Source organism: Microcaecilia unicolor, chromosome 1 (genome assembly GCF_901765095.1).
Source record: "Microcaecilia unicolor chromosome 1, aMicUni1.1, whole genome shotgun sequence".
Lineage (NCBI taxonomy): Eukaryota > Metazoa > Chordata > Amphibia > Gymnophiona > Siphonopidae > Microcaecilia > Microcaecilia unicolor.
This window is the reverse complement of record NC_044031.1, coordinates 610,888,647-610,899,731: the sequence shown is the minus strand read 5'-3', so window position 1 is coordinate 610,899,731 and position 11,085 is coordinate 610,888,647.

The window sequence follows — 11,085 nt, the reverse complement described above, 5'->3', positions numbered from 1 at the left end:
GTCGCCTACCTTTGCTGGCGGGGAATCCCAACCCCCGCCAGCCGAAGTCTTCTTCCTTCGTTTTGTTTCTGAGTCTGACATCCTGCACATACAACGTGCAGGACGTCAGACTCACAGAAACAGAATGAAGCCTTGTGATCTGCAGGGCTTCATTCTGTTTCTGTGCAGGACGTCAGACTCAGAAACAAAACGAAGGAAGAAGACTTCGGCTGGCGGGGGTTGGGGTCCCCCGCCAGCAAAGGTAGCAGACGGCGACGGCGGGTTGATGGTGGGAGGGGGAGTTGAGAGGGTTGTCGGCAGGGGCCCCCGTGGCCCCATAGTAGCTATGCCCCTGGCCGGGACAATCACTGACCCAGTGCAGCCACTGATGGTAGTTCTGAGTTGAGTGCGCAGCATCTCTGGCCAGAAATTGTTAGCGTGGTGATAACCTTGCAGTAATCGGACATCACCATGCACTGTCTGGTTACCACTGGGTTACCACAGGAGCCCTTACCACCACCTCAATAGGTGGCGGTAAGAGCTTTCCGCTGCATGGCCATGCAGTAAGAACATGGCCATTTTTTGGGAGGGGGGGCTTATTACCCACTGCGGTAAAAAGGGGCCTAGTGCATGGAAAAAAACAGCCCCTGCTGCTACCACAGAGACCTTTTTTTCTCAGCTTGGTAAAAGAACCCCTTAGTGCTGTCCCAAAGAGCCACACTTGTCACACCTCTACCTAATGCAGAAGATAACAACCAGAGTGGAAATTTAGCTGCCTCTGGGTGAAGATGGACAAAGCTAATGGAATTTACTTTCTCTCTCCGTCTCCCTCTTTCTCAGTCTCCTGTGTCATGGCTTCCTGACAGCAAAGGCAGTGCCGTAGCGAGGGCTAAAGGCACCCGGGGCGGGTCACCGCTGCACACCCCCCCGGGTGCAGCACGACGCGACCCCCCCTCTGCGGCGCAACCCCCCCCCCCCCCCCCCCGGACCGCATTTTTACCTGCGGGAGGGCCGATCCGCCCCGAGTGCATGTCACTCGGAGCTGCGTCGGCCCCGCTGGTTCCCTGCTCTCTCTGCCCTGGAACAGGAAGTAACCTGTTCTGGGGTAGAGGGAGCAGGGAACCAGCGGGGCCGGCACCCCCCGAGCGCGTTCACCCGGGGCGGACCGTCCCTCCCGCCCCCCCTTCCTACGCCACTGAGCAAAGGGAGTCAGTGAACAACAGTCCTGAGCTATTGCTTCTGAAATAGGAACTGTGTGAGGTTCAAGGAGGTTTGATAACAGGAGTTGGGATGAGCCTTATTGAATGGGCTGAATCCAGTAGGCAGAGCTTATCACTATTTGTAGATGCTATTGAAAACAATAACAAACTTTATTTATTTATTTACCGCCTTTTTGAAGGAATTCACTCAAGGCGGTGTACAGTAAGAATAGATCAACATACATAGTAACATAGTAGATGACGGCAGAAAAAGACCTGCACGGTCCATCCAGTCTGCCCAAGATAAACTCATGTGTATACTTACCTTGATTTGTACCTGTCTTTCTCAGGGCACAGACCGTATAAGTCTGCCCAGCAGTTTTTCCTGCCTCCCAACCACCTGTCCCGCCTTCCATCACCGGCTCTGGCACAGACCGTATAAAAGTCTGCCCTCCCCTATCCTCGCCTCCCAACCACCAACCCCTCTTCCCCCCACCTGCTCTGCCACCCAATTGTAGCTAAGCTTCTGAGGATCCATTCCTTCTGCACAGGATTCCTTTATGCACATCCCATACATGTTTGAATTCCGTTACTGTTTTCATCGCCACCACCTCCCGCGGGAGGGCATTCCAAGCATCCACCACCCTCTCCGTGAAAAAATACTTCCTAACATCTTTTCTGAGTCTGCCCCCCTTCAATCTCATTCCATGTCCTCTCGTTCTACTGCCTTCCCATCTCCGGAAAAGATTCGTTTGCGGATTAATACCTTTCAAATATTTGAACGTCTGTATCATATCACCCCTGTTCTTCCTTTCCTCCAGGGTATACATGTTCAGGTCAGCAAGTCTCTCTTCATACGTTTTGGAACGCAAATCCCATACCATCCTCATAGCTTTTCTTTGCACCGCTTCCATTTTTTTGACATCCTTCGCAAGGTACGGCCTCCAAAACTGAACACAGTACTCCAGGTGGGGCCTCACCAACGTCTTATACAGGGGCATTAAAACCTCCCTTCTTCTGCTGGTCACACCTCTCCCTATACAGCCTAGCAATCTTCTAGCTACGGCCACCGCCTTGTCACACTGTTTCGTCGCCTTGAGGTCCTCGGATACTATCACCCCAAGATCCCTCTCCCCGTCCGTGCCAATCAGACTCTCCCCGCCTAGCACATACGTCTCCCTTGGATTTCTACTCCCTAAGTGCATCACTTTGCATTTCTTCGCATTGAATTTTAATTGCCAAACGTTAGACCATTCTTCTAGCTTCTTCAGATCTTTTTTCATGTTTTCAACTCCCTCCGGGGTGTCCACTCTGTTGCAAATCTTGGTGTCATCCGCAAAAAGGCAAACTTTACCTCGTAACCCTTCGGCAATGTCACTCACAAATATATTGAACAGAATCGGCCCCGGCACCGATCCCTGAGGCACTCCACTACTCACCTTTCCCTCCTCCGAGCAAACTCCATTCACCACCACCCTCTGGCGTCTGCCCGTCAACCAGTTCCTAATCCAGTTCACCACTTCGGGTCCTATCTTCAGCCCATCTAGTTTATTCAAGAGCCTCCTGTGGGGAACCGTGTCGAAAGCTTTGCTGAAATCTAAATAGATTACGTCCATAGCACGTCCTTGATTTAATTCTCCCGTCACCCAGTCAAAGAATTCAATGAGATTCGTTTGGCACGATTTCCCTTTGGTGAAACCATGTTGTCTCGGATCTTGCAACTTATTTGCTTCCAGAAAATTCACTATCCTTTCCTTCAGCATCGCTTCCATTACTTTACCAATAACCGAAGTGAGGCTTACCGGCCTGTAGTTTCCAGCCTCTTCCCTATCACCACTTTTGTGAAGAGGGACCACCTCCGCCGTTCTCCAGTCCCTCGGAACCTCTCCCGTCTCCAAACATGAGCAGGAGGCAATTAGAGCAGTAAAAATATTCAAACAACAATACAAAGTATGGCATGGTATACCACTTGCAATGACAACACAATATGTAGTAGAACATTATAATTGGTAGTGAAGGGCAAGGCAAAGTTGTAACATATAGATGAGTAAGAAAGTAGGAAGAATTAGAAAGTAAGGTGATTGATTTGAAGAAAGTTGCACGTGAGGTCAGAGAGATGGTTAAATATTATCTCAGGCTAGGAGTGGATAAACATGTCCCGCTGCAGTATGTGCAGCCCGAGTCAATCCTTGTGTGTGTGAGTGAGACTAACAAGTTAGTTACTTCTTCCATTAAAGGCTTGGTTGAAGAGCCAAGCTTTCACCTGCTTCCTCAAGTAGAGGTACAATAGAAACTTGTACAGTTTCTATTGTTTTATTAAACCTCCTTGGTTTTGATTTCTTTCTGTTAGGAGGGGATTGGAGGGGAGTGTAAGGCGGGGGGGAGTTTGGGGAGCTTTTGAGGTGTCTGTGAAGGGGGGAGGGTAATATTCAAAATGTTGTTCTCAGTGCTTCAGAGCTTGCTTTCTTATTTGCAATGCTTTATCATGGTTTTCAGTCCAGTGCTATATGCCTTTATTTTTGCTTATGATGACAATAAAGATATTTCTATATAAAAACAATAGAAAATGCTTATCACTGCCTATATGTGGATTGTTTTTACAAAAACATGGACTGATGAGACAAAGTCAGCACGGATTTAGTGAAGGGAAGTCTTGCCTCACCAATCTAATGCATTTTTTTGAGGGGGTAAGCAAACATGTGGACAATGGGGAGCCGGTTGATATTGTATATCTGGATTTTCAGAAGGCGTTTGACAAAGTGCCGCACGAAAGACTCCTGAAGAAATTGCAGAGTCATGGAATCGGAGGTAGGGTATTATTATGGATTAAGAACTGGTTGAAAGATAGGAAGCAGAGAGTAGGATTGCGTGGCCAGTATTCTCAGTGGAGGAGGGTAGTTAGTGGGGTCCCGCAGGGGTCTGTGCTGGGTCCGTTGCTTTTTAATGTATTTATAAATGACCTAGAGATGGGAATAACTAGTGAGGTAATTAAATTCGCCGATGACACAAAATTATTCAGGGTCGTCAAGTCGCAGGAGGAATGTGAACGATTACGGGAGGACCTTGCGAGACTGGGAGAATGGGCGTGCAAGTGGCAGATGAAGTTCAATGTTGACAAGTGCAAAGTGATGCATGTGGGTAAGAGGAACCCGAATTATAGCTACGTCTTGCAAGGTTCCGCGTTAGGAGTTACGGATCAAGAAAGGGATCTGGGTGTCGTCGTCGATGATACGCTGAAACCTTCTGCTCAGTGTGCTGCTGCGGCTAGGAAAGCGAATAGAATGTTGGGTGTTATTAGGAAGGGTATGGAGTCCAGGTGTGCGGATGTTATAATGCCGTTGTATCGCTCCATGGTGCGACCGCACCTGGAGTATTGTGTTCAGTACTGGTCTCCGTATCTCAAAAAAGATATAGTAGAATTGGAAAAGGTACAGCGAAGGGCGACGAAAATGATAGTGGGGATGGGACGACTTTCCTATGAAGAGAGGCTGAGAAGGCTAGGGCTTTTCAGCTTGGAGAAGAGACGGCTGAGGGGAGATATGATAGAAGTGTATAAAATAATGAGTGGAATGGATCGGGTGGATGTGAAGCGACTGTTCACGCTATCCAAAAATACTAGGACTAGAGGGCATGAGTTGAAGCTACAGTGTGGTAAATTTAAAACGAATCGGAGAAAATTTTTCTTCACCCAACGTGTAATTAGACTCTGGAATTCGTTGCCGGAGAACGTGGTACGGGCGGTTAGCTTGACGGAGTTTAAAAAGGGGTTAGATAGATTCCTAAAGGACAAGTCCATAGACCGCTATTAAATGGACTTGGAAAAATTCCGCATTTTTAGGTATAACTTGTCTGGAATGTTTTTACGTTTGGGGAGCGTGCCAGGTGCCCTTGACCTGGATTGGCCACTGTCGGTGACAGGATGCTGGGCTAGATGGACCTTTGGTCTTTCCCAGTATGGCACTACTTATGTACTTATGTACTTATGATTTATTTGAAAGTTTTCCATATGTATATATATATCATGAAATATTTATAACCCACAGTCCATAGAGCTCTTGGCAGTTTACAATAAGTACATTCATGGTGATAAAATGACAAATCATAACAAAAACATAACAATCATGTACAAACTACACCAAGGACTCCACACACAGTAAGCAAACTAACATCAACTAAACATCACTCACTCGTTTACCAAAGCAGATCTGACTCATACCGAAACAGAGGCTTACTGGTGGCCAAATGCTTCTAAGAGTAACAAAGTTTATTTATTTATTTATGTATTTGTTTATTTATTTATTGTATTTGTATCCCACATTTTCCCACCTCTTTGCAGGCTCAATGTGGCTTACAATAATCATGAATAGTGGAAATGTATCAGAAAATACACATTTAGTGTTACAGTAGGATCTTGGGCAATATGATAAAGAAGAAACATCATAGTAGTATAACAAGCAGATTTTGTAAGACAATTCTGAATATATGTGTATGAGTTATGTATGTTCACATTGGTTGATTTTTGTGGTATGCCTTGTTGAAGAGATGGGTCTTCAGCAGTTTGCGAAAGTTCATTTGTCCGTAGATCGTTTTTAGGTTGCGCGGCAATGCGTTCCATAATTGTGTGCTCAAGTAGGTAAAGTTTGACGTGTACATTAATTTGTATTTTAGACCTTTACAGTTAGGGAAGTGCAGATTGAGGAATGTACGGGATGATCTCTTAGCATTCCTAGGTGGTAAGTCTATCAGGTCTGACATGTAGGCAGGTGCATCTCCGTGAATGATTTTGTGGACTAGGGAGCATATTTTGAACATGATGTGTTCTTTAAGTGGGAGCCAATGTAGTTTCTCTCGTAGAAACTACATTGAAGCTCCCTCCTAAATTGATCTAAGGCCTTCCGATTATAGGCTCCTCTGTACCCCCTTCTAACCACAAGGAATGAGAAGAGCAATCTGAGTTACCCTGTGAATTCCAGAAAGATGCCCTAGTCACAATCCTTTGTGATCTGGGAACATCTCAAGGATGAAGGATTAATTTATGTATCACCTCTGAATGACTATTGTGTGGGTCCAGCTACAGCTAAAGGGATTCCAATCAGGAAGTCATCATTTGGAGCTCAGTCTCCCTTGGTTTCCATCAAGTGTCAATATAACTGTAAGCGATACATATCTGACAACAACACTTATAATCTTCCTGAACGGAATTGCTAATCCTATCAGTGCCTAGCTGGAGGGATTGTGTTTGGGAGAACTATGTTTGACTCCTGCCACCTCCAGTGGTAGGAAATAGGAGTTTGTAGGAGCGAAGCACCAGGGTTGTCAGCTCCAAGGTTCTCTCACGGAATTGGGCGGCTTTAATAAGTTGCCTGCGGGCACTTTTGAACAATTGCAGTTTGCAACTTTTTGGGCTGTTTCCGGCTCTGTCTTCTATTGGTCAAATGTAGTGGTAGAATGAGGCTTGGTGCATCTCAAGCCTTATTCTGGCTCCAAATTTGACCAATAGGAGGGTGCGCTGGGGTGACGATGTCATCAGCTGATGATGACTCATCATCAGTCCTGTGAAAGGTGGCAGTGGCAGCGAGCAGTGACATGTGGGATTGGAGGAGGAGGAGAGCAAGCACATCACACAGCAGCATAGCTTATTGTGGAAGTGACCACAGGGGACACTCCCCCCCCCCCCCCCCCCCCCCCCCCCCCACTCCTCAGGTAGGTTGGGCTATTTTGGGCTCCTTTCGGGTGCGGACTGGGCTGGGAGATTTTTTTTTTTAATCTGGCAACCCTGCAAAGCACTGTTGAAATACAAAAGTGAAGCACAGGAGAGAGACTTTAAATATACTTTTGCTACAGTTTGAATCTCTGTTGGATACATGTTAGAGGCTGTCCTTAAAAGACTTTTTAGTTCATTCTGGTTCAGAACAAGATTGCTGAGTTGACTGAGTTATTGAGTGTAGAGAAATATAAAAGTCTGAACTGCTTAATTGGCCTCCTGGATATTTATCCAGTCCTAGGCTTGGTCCCAAAATCAATACATTTGTACCAGTTCCCACTCCACAGGGCAAGCATTAGGTATTGAGGTTACACAAGACTTCAGTAGATGATTTTTTTTTATTACATTTGTACCCCACACTTTCCCATTCATAGCATGTTCAATGTGGCTTGCATATTATATGCAGGTACTTATTTGTACCTGGGACAATGGAAGATTAAGTGACTTGTCTAGAGTCACAAGGAGCTGCCTGCGCCTACAGTGGGAATTGAGCCCAGTTCCCCAGGGACCAAAGTCCACCACACTAGGCCACTCCTCCACAGGATGTGACTCACTGTATGTTGCACACATCCTGAACTCAAAGCTGCCACTGTCACCCTGCCTGATACTAGCCAGAAACTGAAATTAGTTCACCCAGAAATCTACACGCAACTATTGTTTATTATACCGTGTTGGGACCAATTTAATTTTTTTATACATTGGCTTTTTCACATTATCTCTAATGCAATAAGAATATATATTGTGTATGTTCAGAATTTAATGTTTATTATATGTGAGCTCTTTATTATTTTGCTTGTACCAGCTGTTGATTTCTATTTGTATATGCAAATTTATATACCATTTACTATTATAAGATGAATGTGGAGGTTATTTCAGAATCATGCATTCCAAAATGTATAAACAAGCAAAACCTTGTACAGTAAAAGCTCATTCAGAGCAAACAAATAAGAAAAATGAAACGAAGAAGGCAATCAATCAAACTATTAGTCCTCAAAGCTCAGGTCCCAAGATTATAACTGGGAGTTATATGCATACCATTAAATCCCATTCAACAAAAGAAAAAAACCTCAAGAATTAGCCCTTAATCCCAAAGCACAAGTCACAATAACAAAGGATCTAAGTGCATTGTTGATGATATGTTGAAATCCTCTGCTCAGTGTGCAGTGGGGTCTAAGGGGGTCTTTTACTAAAGGTTAGCACGAGTTATCTGGAACAGGGCCCATAGGAATAAAATGGGCCCTGCTGCAGGTAACTCAAGCTAATCTTTAGTAAAAGACCCCCTAAGAAAACAAGTAGAATATTAGGAATTATTAGGAAAGGAATATAAAACAAGAATGAGAATGTTTTAATGCCCTTGTATTGCTCTGTGGTGCAACTGCACCTCAAATACTGTGTGAATTCTGGCCACTGCATCTCAAAAAACATATAGCAGAATTAGAAAAGACACAGAGAAGGGCAATGGAAATGATATAGGGGATGGGATGACTTCCCTATGATGATAGGCAAAAGTGGCTAGAGCTCTTCAGCTTAGAGAAGAGATAGCGAAGGGGAGATAAGATAGAGGTCTATAAAATACTGAGTGGAGTGGAACGGATAGATATGAATCACTTGTGTACTCTTTCCAAAAAAAAAATAGGACTAGGGGACAAGCAATGAATCTACTACATAGTAAATTTAAAACAAACTGGAGAAAATATTTCTCACTCAATGTGTAATTCAATTCTGGAATTTGTTGCCAATGAATGTGGTAAAAGCAGTCAGCTTAGCAGAGTTTAAAAAAGGTTTGGATAATTTCCTAAAAGAAAAATCCATAAGCTATTGTTAAGATAGTCTTAGGGAAATCCACTGCTTATTTTAAGGACAAGCAGCATAAAATCTGCTTTACTCTTCTGGGACCTTGCCAGGTACTTGTGACCTGGATTGGCCACTATTGAAAACAGGTTACCGGATTTGATGGACCTTTGGTCTGTCTCAGTATGGTAAGATTTGAATGCAGAGAACATTTTCAAGGTTGCTGGGGGTGGGGTGGGGTGGGGGGAAGCATATATGCACTGAATGTCTTTTCCACATTATTCAACACAGTCCTACAATCCTCCATAGTTATGTAACAACAACATTTCTAAATTCTATCCTGCAAACCATTTTCAAGGTGGCCACAGGTGCGTGCCTACCATGGCCTTGAGCCCTTAAGTCATGGTGAAGGAGTGGGATTCTGGTTCCTATTCTAAATAACCTGCAGGTGGCTACAGCCCAGTGCCTATATAATTCCTCTAGCCTGTGCCCTTCTGTACCTGATGTATTATATTGCAATTGTGTTGAAGTAAACTTCCATCTAATGCTTTTACTGTTGTTTTCCCTTTTCTCCTCAGCACTAATTACCATTGCTGATACATTCAATGTGACAAAGATGACCCAGCTGTTTCTAGCTCCTTCCTGGCCTTCACCAATGTGGTTTGGTTGTGGGTAAGGGTGTCTGCTGATCAGAGAGCAAACATAGTCTAGGCACTACCTATAGTTATCTGCAAGTTTGTACTTGGCAGATCACTAGTGCTAGACAACATACCTATTATTTACACAACTCTGTGCTGCGGGGCTCTATGGTAAGGAGGGAGAGGCAGGATGAGCATTTCTATACCTCAACAGAAATGCCCACCCAGCCCCCCCCTTACCATACAGCCATGCAGTTTGGAAGGAACAGGTGGCCTTCTGTATGGCCACACATGACACATATGTACCAAAGTTTCTCCATCACAGTTCATCTGTCATGCAATCCAGATTGCTGCCGCCTCTCATATCAACCCAAGCATTTGATAATATGTAGTGCACAAAGTAGAGACACACACCCTGTTATATCAAAAATATGAAACTTGTATTTAACCAAACAAAAAATAGAACTATGTACAATTTATTATTTTTTTAACAAAGTTTCTCAAGGGAGGCCTTGTCCTCCTCCCTGCATGGCCCTTTGCAGCAGGCTAACGAGCAGCACCAGGAGCAGCCTCTGTGCCCTGAAGTGCTGCTCGTTAGCTTGCCGCATCGCTGACACCTCCTGCAGTAACTGGTTTTGGGTATGCACCAGTTGCTGCAGAAGGTGCAGGGCTGGTGATGGGGATGGGATTGATGTTGGAGCTGGGGCTAGGGCTGGTGCTGGTGATGGGGCTGGTGATGGTGTGGAAAGGGCGTGCAGTGTTGGGCCCTCCTCATCACCCTCAAGGGGAGACATATCGTGCCAGGGGTCTGGCCCTTCTGCTGTCGCCCTCCTCCTCCTCCTCTTCCACCACCACGGTGCTGTCTCAGCCTCCTCCTCCTGCTGCTGCTGCTGCCCTGTGTATGTAAAAGGATTGTCCTTGAGATCAGCACATTCAACATGGCTTGCATAGTGCAGGAGCTAGCTGGCTGGCATGAGGCAGGAATGTGGAAAGGTGAGGTCAGTGGTGAGCCCTGGGCTATATACATGGGGTGTGAGATGCATGAGATGACATGACAGGGAACCCTGGAAGCTGGTCTGAAAAAGGAGTGCACAAGAAGTGTTGGCAATGCACACTCATTCCTCAGCAGCATGTTAGCATTCTGAGTTGTGACTATGGCTGGATGACCATTTTTTTTGAGGGGGGAGAGGGGGATGGAAGCACTATTTCTTTACATTACTTTCAAATCATGCTATGACATCCACTAAGAGCAGGACATCAGGCAAGAATACCATGAAACAGTATCCACCCCAGAAAGGGGGATATAGAAGTGAGGCACGTCATCTCATTCATCTCAGAGGAGACTAGTTGGAAGTTACAGCCACACTCATGGGAGGGTAGCTGCAACCTCAGGCCTTGATCTGGGACAGAGGTGTTATGACTTACTATTTGCCTATTAGCCACATGGAAACTGAACATGAAATTTGCATTATTAAATAAATACATTTACAAAGGAGTACAGGTGTCCTGTTTATAATACTTACATCGAGCCCTGAGGCGCCATCGCACGCTCCTGATTATATCGGGGCGGTCCCGCCGTACGCAGTGGAACCTTCGCCTCAGGGACTCGAGGTCCCAACGTATGCCAAAATGTCTGTAAGATACAAGTTTGTACACCAGGAGTCAGGGGATGGCCCTTCTTGCCTTCACCAGAGAATCCACAAAGCGTGGAGAA